The sequence below is a fragment of the Pan paniscus genome, chromosome 3, assembly GCF_029289425.2.
Source record: "Pan paniscus chromosome 3, NHGRI_mPanPan1-v2.0_pri, whole genome shotgun sequence".
Taxonomy (NCBI): domain Eukaryota; kingdom Metazoa; phylum Chordata; class Mammalia; order Primates; family Hominidae; genus Pan; species Pan paniscus.
In genome coordinates this window covers 57,233,022-57,244,682 of record NC_073252.2, presented here as the reverse complement: position 1 = coordinate 57,244,682, position 11,661 = coordinate 57,233,022, and positions in this window count along the sequence as shown.

Genomic DNA, 11,661 nt, shown 5'->3' with positions numbered 1-11,661 from the left:
TTTTTTTAATTATACATTAAGTTATAGGGTACATGTGCACAACATGCAGGTTTGTTACATATGCATACAAGTGACATGTTGGTGTGCTGCACATATCAACTTGTCATTTACATTAGGTATATCTCCCAATGCTATCCCTTCCCCAACCCCCAAACCCATGACAGGCCCCAGTGTGTGATGCTCCACTTCCTGCAGCCAAGTGTTCTCACTGTTCAATTCCCACCTGTGAATGAGAACATGCAGTGTTTGGTTTTTTGTCCCTACAATAGTTTGCTGAGAATGATGGTTTCCAGCTTCATCCATGTCCCTACAAAGGACATGAATTCATCACTTTTTATGGCCGCATAGTATTCCATGGTGTATGTGTGCCACAGTTTCTTAATCCAGTCTATCAGTGATGGACATTTGGGTTGGTTCCAAGTCTTTGCTATTGTGAATAGTGTCACAATAAACATACGTGTGCATGTGTCTTTATAGCAGCATGATTTATAATTCTTTGGGTACATACCCAGTAATGGGATGGCTGGGTCAAATGGTATTTCTAGTTCTAGATCCTTGAGGAATCACCACACTGTTTTCCACAATTGTTGAACTAGTTTACCATCCCACCAACAGTGTAAAAGTGTTCCTATTTCTGCACATCCTTTCCAGCACCTGTTGTTTCCTGACTTTTTAATGATTGCCATTCTAACTGGTGTGAATTGGTATCTCATTGTGGTTTTGATTTGCATTTCTCTGATGGCCAGTGATGAGCATTTTGTCATGTGTCTTTTGGCTGCATAAATGTCTTCTTTTGAGAAGTGTTTATTCATATCCTTTGCCCACTTTTTGATGGGGTTGTTTGTTTTTTTCTTGTAAATTTGTTTGAGTTCTTTGTAGATTCTGGATATTAGCCCTTTATCAGATGAGTAGATTGCAAAAATTTTCTCCCATTCTGTAGGTTGCCTGTTCACTCTGATGGTAGTTTCTTTTGCTGTGCAGAAGCTCTTTAGTTTAATTACATCTCATTTGTCAATTTTGGCTTTTGTTGCCATTGCTTTTGGTGTTTTAGACATGAAGTCCTTACCCATGCCTATGTCCTGAATGGTACTGCCTAGGTTTTCTTCTAGGGTTTTTATGGTTTAAGGTCTAAATTTAAGTCTTTAATCCGTCTTGAATTAATTTTTGTATACAGTGTGAGGAGGGATCCAGTTTCAGCTTTCTACATACGGCTAGCCAGTTTGCCCAGCACCATTTATTAAATAGGGAATCTTTCCCCATTTCTTGTTTTCGTCAGGTTTGTTAAAGATCAGATAGTTGGAGATGTATGGTATCATTTCTGAGGGCTCTGTTCTGTTCCATTGGTCTATATCTCTGTTTTGGTACCACTACCATGCTGTTTTATTTACTGTAGCCTTGTAGTATAGTTTGAAGTCAGGTAACATTATGCCTCCAGCTTTGTTCTTTTTGCTTAGGATTGTCTTGGAAATGCAGGCTCTTTTTTGGTTCCATATGAACTTTAAAGTAGTTTTTTCCAATTCTCTGAAGAAAGTCATTGGCAGCATGATGAAGAAAGTCATTGGCAGCATGATGGGGATGGCATTGAATCTATAAATTACCTTGGGCAGTATGGCCATTTTCACGATATTAATTCTTCCTATCCATGAGCATGGAATGTTATTCCATTTGTGTGTGTTCCATTTTATTTCATTGAGCAGTGGTTTGTAGTTCTCCTTGGAGAGTTCCTTCACATCCCTTGTAAGTTGGATTCCTAGGTATTTTATTCCCTTTGAAGCAATTGTGAATGGGAGTTCACTCATGATTTGGCTCTCTGTTTGTCTGTTATTGGTGTATGAGAATGCTTGTGAGTTTTGCACATTGATTTTGTATCCTGAGACTTTGCTGAAGTTGCTTATCAGCTTAAGGAGATTTTGGGCTGAGACGATGGGGTTTTCTAAATATACAATCATGTCATCTGCAAACAGGGACAACTTGACTTCCTCTTTTCTTAATTGAATACCCTTTATTTCTTTCTCCTGCCTGATTGCCCTGGCCAGAACTTTGAACATTATGTTGAATAGGAGTGGTGAAAGAGGGCATCCCTGTCTTGTGCCAGTTTTCAAAGGGAATGCTTCCATTTTTCACCCATTCAGTGATATTGGCTGTGGGTTTGTCATAAATAGCTCTTATTATTTTGAGATACATCCCATCAATACCTAATTTATTGATTATTATTTGCATAGAGAGTTTTAGCATGAAGAGCTGTTGAATTTTGTCAAAGGCCTTTTCTGCATCTATTGAGATAATCATGTGGTTTTTGTCTTTGGTTCTGTTTATATGCTGGATTACGTTTATTAATTTTTATATATTGAACCAGCCTTGAATCCCAGTGATGAAGCCCACTTGATCATGGTGGATAAGCTTTTTGATGAGCTGCTGGATTCAGTTTGCCAGTATTTTATTGAGGATTTTTGCTTTGATGTTCATCAGGGATCTTGGTCTAAAATTCTCTTTTTTTGTTGTGCCTCTGCCAGGCTTTGGTATCAGGATGATGCTGGCCTCATAAAATGAGTTAGGAAGATTCCCTCTTTTTCTATTGATTGTGATATTTTCAGAAGGAATGGTACCAGCTCCTCCTTATAACTCTGGTAGAATTCGGCTATGAATCCATCTGGTCTTGGACTTTTTCTTGTTGGTAGTTATTAATTATTGCCTCAATTTCAGAGCCTGTTATTGGTCTATTCAGGGATTCACCTTCTTCCTGGTTTAGTCTTGGGAGTGTATATGTGTCCAGGAATTTATCCATTTCTTCTAGATTTCCGAGTTTATTTGCATAGAGGTGTTTATACTACTCTTTGATGGTAGTTTGTATTTCTGCGGGATTGGTGGTGACATCCCCTTTATCATTTTTTATTTCATCTATTTGATTCTTCTCTCCTTTCTTCTTTATTAGCCTTGCTCTAGTGGTCTATCAATTTTGTTGATCTTTTCAAAAAATCAGCTCCTGGATTCATTAATTTTTGAAGGGTTTTTTATGTCTCTATCTCCTTCAGTTCTGCTCTGATCTTAGTTACTTCTTGCCTTCTCCTGTCTTTTGAATGTGTTTGCTCTTGCTTCTCTAGTTCTTTTAATTGTAATGTTAGGGTGTCCATTTTAGATCTTTCCTGCTTTGTCTTGTGGGCATTTAGTGCTATAAATTTCTCTCTACACATTGCTTTAAATATGTCCCAGAGATTCTGGTATGTTGTGTCTTTGTTCACCTTGATTTCAAAGAACATCTTTATTTCTGCTTTCATTTCATTATGTACCCAGTAGTCATTCAGGAGCAGGTTGTTCAGTTTCCATGTAGTTGAGTGGTTTTGAGTGAGTTTCTTAATCCTGAGTTCTAGTTTGATTGCACTGTGGTCTGAGAGACAGTTTGTTATGATTTCTGTTCTTTTACACTTGCTGAGGAGTGCTTTACTTCCAAGTATGTGGTCAATTTTGGAGTAAGTGTGATGTTGTTCTGAGAAGAATGTATATTCTGTAGATTTGGGGTGGAGAGTTCTGTAGATGTCTATTAGGTCTGCTTGGTGCAGAGCTGAATTCAATTCCTGGATATCCTTTTTAACTTTCTGTCTATTGATCTGTCTAATGTTGACAGTGGCGTGTTAAAGTCTCCCGTTATTATTGTGTGAGAGTCTAAGTCTCTTTGTAGGTCTCTAAGGACTTGCTTTATGAATCTGGGTGCTCCTGTATTGGGTGCATATATATTTAGAATAGTTAGTTCTTCTTGTTGAATTGATCCCTTTACCATTATGTAATGGCCTTCTTTGTCTCTTTTGATCTTTGTTGGTTTAAAGTCTGTTTTATCAGAGACTTGGACTGCAACCCCTGCCTTTTTTTGTTTTCCATTTGCTTGGTAGATCTTCCTCCATCCCTTTATTTTGAGCCTATGTGTGTCTCTTCACGTGAGATGTGTCTTCTGAATACAGCACATTGATGGGTCTTGACTCTTTATCCAATTTGCCAGTCTGTGTCTTTTAATTGGAGCATTTAGCCCATTTACATTTAAGGTTATTATTGTTATGTGTGAATTTGATCCTGTCATTATGATCTTAGCTGATTATTTTGCTCATTAGTTGATGCAGTTTCTTCATAGCATCAGTGGTCTTTACAATTTGGCATGTTTTTGCAGTGGCTGGTAGCGGTTGTTCCTTTCCACGTTTAGTGCTTCCTTCAGGAGCTCTTGTAAGGTAGGCCTGGTGGTGACAAAATCTCTCAGCATTTGCCTGTCTATAAAGGATTTTATTTCTCCTTCACTTATGAAGCTTAGTTTGGCTGGATATGAAATTCTGGGTTGAAAATTCTTTTCTTTAAGGATATTAATATTGGCCTCCATTCTCTTCTGGCTTGTAGAGTTTTTGCCAAAAGATCCACTGTTAGTCTGATAGGCTTCCCCTTGTGGGTAACCCGACCTTCCTCTCTGGCTGCCCTTAACATTTTTTCCTTCATTTCAACTTTGGTGAATCTGACAATTATGTGTCTTAGAGTTGCTATTCTCGAGGAGTATCTTTGTGGTGTTCTCTGTATTTCCTGAATTTGAATATTGGCCTGCCTTGCTAGGTTGGGGAAATTCTCCTGGATAATATCCTGCAGAGTGTTTTCCAACTTGGTTCCATTCTCCCTGTCACTTTCAGGTACACAAATCAGACGTAGATTTGGTCTTTTCACATAGTCCCATATTTCTTGGAGGCTTTGTTTGGTTTTTTTTACTCTTTTTTCTCTAAACTTCTCTTCTCGCTTCATTTCATGCATTTTATCTTCAATCACTGATACCCTTTCTTCCAGTTGATCAAAACTGAAGCTTGTGCATTCATCACATAGTTCTTGTGCCATGGTTTTCAGCTCCACCAGGTCACTTAAGGACTTCTCTATGCTGGTTATTCTAGTTAGCCATTTGTCTAATCTTTTTTCAAGGATTTTAGCTTCTTTGTGTTGGGTTCAAACTTCCTCCTTTAGCTTGGAGAAGTTTGATCATCCGAAGCCTTCTTCTCTCAATTCATCAAAGTCATTCTCCGTCCAGCTTTGTTTCATTGCTGGCGAGGAGCTGCATTCCTTTGGAGGGGGAGAGCTGCTCAGATTTTTAGAATTTTCATCTTTTCTGCTCTGTTTTATCCCCATTTTTGTGGTTTTTATCTACCTTTGGTCTTTGATGATGCTAATGTACAGATGGGGTTTTCATGTGGATGTCCTTTCTGTTTGTTAGTTTTCCTTCTAACAGTCAGGACCCTCAGCTGCAGGTCTGTTGGAGTTTGCTGGAGGTCTCCTCCAGACCCTGTTTGCCTGGGTATCAGCAGCAGAGGCTGCAGAACAGCAAATATTGCTGAACAGCAAATTTTGTTGCCTGATCGTTCCTCTGGAAGCTTTGTCTCAGAGAGGTACCTGGCCATGTGGGGTGTCAGTCTGCCCTTACTGGGGGGTGCCTCCCAGTTAGGCTACTCAGGGGTCAGGGACCCACTCGAGGAGGCAGTCTGTCCCTTCTCAGATCTCAAACTCCATGCTAGGAGAACCACTACTCTCTTCAAAGCTGTTGGACAGGAACATTTAAGTCTGCAGAGGTTTCTGCTGCCTTTTGTTCAGCTCTGCCCTGCCCCCAAAGGTGGAGTCTACAGAGGCAGGCAGGCCTCCTTGAGCTGCAGTGGACTGCACCCAGTTCAAGCTTCTCGGACACTTTGTTTACCTACTCAAGCCTCAGCAATGGTGGGCAACCCTCCCCCAACCTTGCTGCCACCTTGCAGTTTGATCTCAGAATGCTATGCTAGCAATGAGTGAGGCTCTGTAGGTGTGGGACTCTCCGAGCCAAGCACGGGATATAATCTCCTGGTGTGCCATTTGCTAAGACTTTGGAAAAGTGCAGTATTAGTGTGGGAATGACCCAGTTTTCCAGGTGCCATCTGTCACAGCTTCCCTTGGCTAGGAAAGGGAATTCCTTGACCCCTTGTGTTTCCCAGGTGAGGTGATGCCTATCCCTGCTTTGGCTCACATTCAGTGGGCTATACCCACTGTCCTGCATCCACTGTCTGACAAGCTCCAATGAGATGATCCCGGCACCTCAGTTGGAAATGCAGAAATCACCCATCTTCTGCGTCACTCACACTGGGAGCTGTAGACTGGAGCTGTTCCTATTTGCCCTTCTTGGAACCGCCAATCAAACTGGATTTCTAAACAGCAGCAATGAACAACCCAGAAGTGAAATTAAGAAAATAATTCCATTTATAATGGCATCATAGGAAAAAAATCTAAGGAATATGTTTAACAAGATAAGTGTAAAACTTATGCTCTGAAAACTATAAAATACTGCTGATAGATATTAATGGAAATGTAAATAAGTGGAAAGACAGCCCACATTCATGTATTAGAAGACTTAACATTGTTAAAACACCAATATTCACCAGACTGATCTACAGATTCAATGTAATTTCTGCCAAATTTCTACTTGGCTTTTTTTGCAGAAATTGACAAGCTGATCCTAAAATTTATATGGAAATTTAAGGTTCCTAGAATAGCTGAAAAAAAAAAAACCCTTGAATTTATTTGAAGGGCACATACTTAATGTCAAAACGTACTACAAAGCTATAATAATAAACAGATGTAGTCCAACATAAGGTTAGACATATAGACAGATATAGTGCCAAAATAAGGTTAGACCAAGGGAATACACTGAAAGTCCAGAAATAAGACATTACATTTATAGTCCATTGATTTTCAACAAGAGTACCAAGACAACTCAATGAAGAAAAATATTTTCTTTAACAAATCATGCTAGAGAAAAATATATCCACATGCAAAAAAAAAAAGTTGAACCTCTTCCTAACACCATACATAAAAATTCACTCAAAATTTTCATAGACATAAATGTAAGAGCTAAAACTATAAAACTCTTAGAAGACAATTTACAAGTAAATTTTCATAAGTCTGCATTACTATAGGTAGTGGGCTGGCTTCCTGGGCTGTTTGCTGCAGGTTGTGAGTCAGAGTTCTATTTTTATACATAGTCTGGCATTGTCATTTGTATTTCAGACTCTCAAAATCAAACACTAGCTATGGAATTTCCAGGAATTTACTCAATCTTTCTTTGCTCCATTACCTTCATGTATAAAATTTGGTTAGTAGAAGCCTCTACTACATAGGATAATAATTTATAGCCCATACAAATATTTTCTGAACTGACCTGGAAAAAATAGATCCAGTAGTGCTAATGTATCAACCATGTATGAGAAAGATAATATACTTCTATGCTGAAGATATACAGAAAGAGAAGATAAAGGTGCTTACTTAGCACAGTACCTGGCACAAAGGAGGCAGACAATTGTTAGGTGTCTATCTGTTTCCTCGGTTTTTCTTTCTAGGATTCTTCTTGTCACTCCATTTTAATAGTGTGATGGTAAGTGATAGTAGACCATTATCCATGCTAAGAAGCATTATAATTCCTTATGACTGCAAGGAGACACTTTTTCCCTAATAGTACACATAGATTTCCAAAAAAAAAAAAAAAAAAAAACCCTGTATAATACTCCTGCTAGCTCCCTGAGTTCAAGCAACAGAATCGGTTTCCTCATTCACTCAATCACATCCTTTAGGCTCTTTAGGCTTCCATCCCTTTTGTAGAAGACTATTAGAAATAAGGGCCAGGCACTGTGATTCACACCCATAATCTCAGCTCTTTGAGAGGCCAAGGCAGGAGGATCACTTGAGCTCAGGAGTTGGGAGGTTGCAGTGAGCTAGGATCAAGCCACGGCATCCCAGCCTAAATGACAGGAGTCCCGGAAAAAAAAAAAAAAGAAAATGAAAAGAAGAAGGAAGAAAAAAAATAAAGCTATCAATGTTACACACAAGTGTTATATATGCAATTAAATAGTTTAGCATTGAGGAAGAAGTCATCTTTCTGTTCTGTCTACTAAAGAATGCACAAAAACAATTGGATTGGAAGGATGCCTTCTCCATTACAAATCCCATTTGGTACAATTTAGCCATCATCCCTCTTTTTAAGGACAATGTTGTTTATGGAGCATGAGCTGAGGTGTTGTGAATGATTTCTTGGTTTCTCTCTTCTCCAAATTAGCACATGAACCCCACGCCCATAAGATGGTAACAGTTAAAATATGAACAAACACAACAATAGTAAGTCCTGGAAAGAAGTCTTTACACCACCCCAGGAGAGCATGTGTTGTACATTCCAAGTCTGTGACATCCTGCAAGGGACCAGCCCACTCTTACCCCCAAGATATGGCTCAATTTTGCACAGAAACCACTTTATTTTTGTATCCCAGATGCTTTCCTATAATCTGGCCAGCAGCTATAAATCTACCAGTTATATAAAAGTAATTCTGGGACATTCAGGGAAATAGGAGTTGTACCCCTTGCCTGTGTATTAGGGTGCCTTCCTAATACAAGAGGAAAAAAATCAATAAACTAAGACCCAAAGATTCTAATAAGTTACATGTGGTTAGCATTCCAGTAAAAGTCATAGAAGTATAATAAAAAAAAGAATTCTATAAAAGTTTATTATTTTTAATACTTTCTATTACTAGTATGAATTTTCAGGAGACTGGCTAGCCTTTACAGAATACACTTGTGGCATACAAAACCTTTTTATTTTTTATTCATTTATTTATTCATTTAGTAACCGTTTGTAGACGTTAATAGGTAAAATATACAGCATTTAAAATTGCCTCTGAAGTTTTACAGTGGACTGATTACCAATGCACAAAATATGGAACATTGCAGTCTTTTCTAGGACAGTCATTTCTAATCCACTTTTAATTAAGGGATTTAGCAGACAAACAAGCTAGTTAACATTTCTCAGAGATTGCTTTCACATTACTAGCACAACTGGAAGTATATTTTTCTGGGAAAGTTCAGAGAAGTTTTGAAAGGCCTAGAAATTGTTATAGTTATCTAAGCCAAAATATCTTTGAGCTGAAAATGTCTATCTGTGTAGTGGAATATAGCTTAAAATCATTAAAGTTGGAGGTGACTGCAGCTAGCCTAGCCTTGGACAAGCATTTTACATAAGAAAAACCATGTTTTCCCAAAGTCATTTTATTTTCCTACTATGCATATACTAACTTCATTTTTCTCTGGCCTTGTTATATATTCACCTATTCATAGAATTTCATGTGAGGAGATATACCATTTTAATTGCTTCGTAAGATAACCATCATGGTAATTCACTTTGTAAGCACATATATACAACATCAACTATCACCTCAGCTTAATTGGTTGAGTATTGATAACTGGTATAAACAAGGACTCATTAATAAGTTGCTAATGGTTAAATTTACTCATGGCCCAATTAAGACAAAGAGCAATGCATAATACACATTCTCAAGAATACAGTAATAATAACTAACATTTATTCAAGGCTTGCACTACATGCCAGGCATTTTGAATGTTGTTTTTATACAGTGTATAATTTAATCCTCACAATAACCATATGATTCTATTGCAGTTCTTATCCTTGTTTTACATGAAGAAACTAAGGCACAGAGAGGTTAAAGGACTTGCAATATCACACCAGAGTCAGAGTGTTTGAACCTAAGCATCCAATCGTAGCACCCTTTATTATTTAACATTCAATACTCTCGTTCTATGGGAGTTAGGATAGCCTCCCTTATTGTTTTATTTTGCATCACTTCTAATTTATAGGAGGACCCTGTTGAAGTGCAAAGACTGAATGTCTAAATTCCTGAGTTTAGCCAGGGGCTTGTTTACTGCGGTCAGTACCAGGTACAATGTATAACCAAGTGTTACTTCCTTAGCTCACCATAGAGTACAACCACCTGATTGCATATCTTTGAAACTAAATATAGGAGCTATAAGCATAGTTAACTCAGCCTCCTTATAAAACCAAAAGAATTAAAACAAAAATATATTTTATAAGGTAATTTGTTTTTTTTTCCCACTTAAACCAATCAAGGAAAGAAGTTTTTTTCCCACTAAAATCAAAAATGACTTGTAGCATGATGATTGAGAGTCTGGAGTGTCTGAGCTCAAGCCTCAGCAATTCCACTGGGTATTTGGCAAGGTACTCAAAAATCTCTGTACTTCAGTTTCCTCATCTGGAAATTAGGAGTTACACATTGAGGGTTAAAGTAGTTGTAAGAATTTAGTTAATTAACACAGAGTTCTTCCTAGAATGTCTCATCTGATCCTGATTCCTGAAGCACGTTATATAACAGGTCTTGTAAAATGCTTTGATTCCCATTTTTCTTTCTCTTTTTTAGGTGTTCATCACAGGTGTAGAAATAATGGCTGCTTTAATAGAGAGAAAAGCAATAATTGCCAGAATGTATCATTTGTTAAATAAAAAGTGCCATGAATTATTGAGAGTGAATTTCAACTGTAGCTTACAGAAACGGGGATTATGGAGTCTCCTTACAATCAATCAAGGTCAAGAAAAATGTTCTTAGAGATATAGAGGATGGAAAGGTTAAAAAAATATTTTTATAGATTGCTGGCAAGATGGCCGAATAGGAACAGATCTGGTCTGCAGCTCCCAGCAAGATCGATGCAGAAGGTGGGTGATTTCTGTGTTTCTAACTGAGGTGTCCAGTTCATCTCATTGGGACTTGTTGGACAGTGGGTGAGGCCCACGGAGGGGCATGGCCTCCCCAGGGAAGTGCAAGGGGTCAGGGAATTTTCTCCCCTACCCAAGGGAAGCCATAAGGGGCTGAGCCTGAGGAACCATGCACACTCCAGCCCAGATACTGCACTCGTCCCATGGCCTTCGCAACCCAAAACCAGGAAATTCCCTCTGGTAACTACCCCACCAGGGACCTGGGTTTCAAGCACAAAACTGGGCAGCTGTTTGGTCAGACACTGAACTAGCCACAGGAGTTTTTTTTTTCCATACCCCAGTGGCACCTGGAACACCAGTGAGACAGAACCATTCACTCTCCTGGAAAGGGGTGCTGAAGCCAGTGAGCCAAGTGGTCTGTCGGCCAGGTCCCACCCCCATGGAGCCCAGCAAACTAAGATCCACTGGCTTGAAATTCTTGCTGCCAGCACAGTAGCAGTCTGAGATCGACCTGGGATGCTCGAGCTTGGTGGGGGGAGGGGCATCACCATTGCTGAGGCTTGACTAGGTGGTTTTAGGCTCACAGTGTAAACAAAGCAATGAGGAAGTTCGAACTGGGTGGAGCCACTGCAGCTCAGCAAGGCTGCTGTGGCAAGACTACCAGATTTCTCCTCTGTGGGCAGGGCATCTCTGAAAAACAGGCAGCAGCCCCAGTTAGGGACTTATAGATAAAACTCCCATATCCCTGGGACAGAGCACCTGGGGGAAGGGGTGGCTGGGGGTGCAGCTTCAGCAGACTTAAACGTGCCTGCCTGACAGCTCTGAAGAGAGCAGCAGACCTCCCAGCACAGTGTTCAAGCTCTGATAAGGGTCCCTGATCCTGATGTATCCAGACTGGGAGACACCTCCCAGTAGGGGCTGACAGACAGCTCATACAGGACAGCTCTGGCTGACATCTGGCGGGTGCCCCTCTGGGACTAAGCTTCCAGAGGAAAGAACAGGCAGCAATCTTTGCTGTTCTGCAGCCTCTGCGGGTGATACCCAGGCAGACACGGTGAGGAGTGGACCTCCAGCAAACTCTAGCCAACCTGCAGCAGAAGGGCTTGACTGTTAGAAGGAAA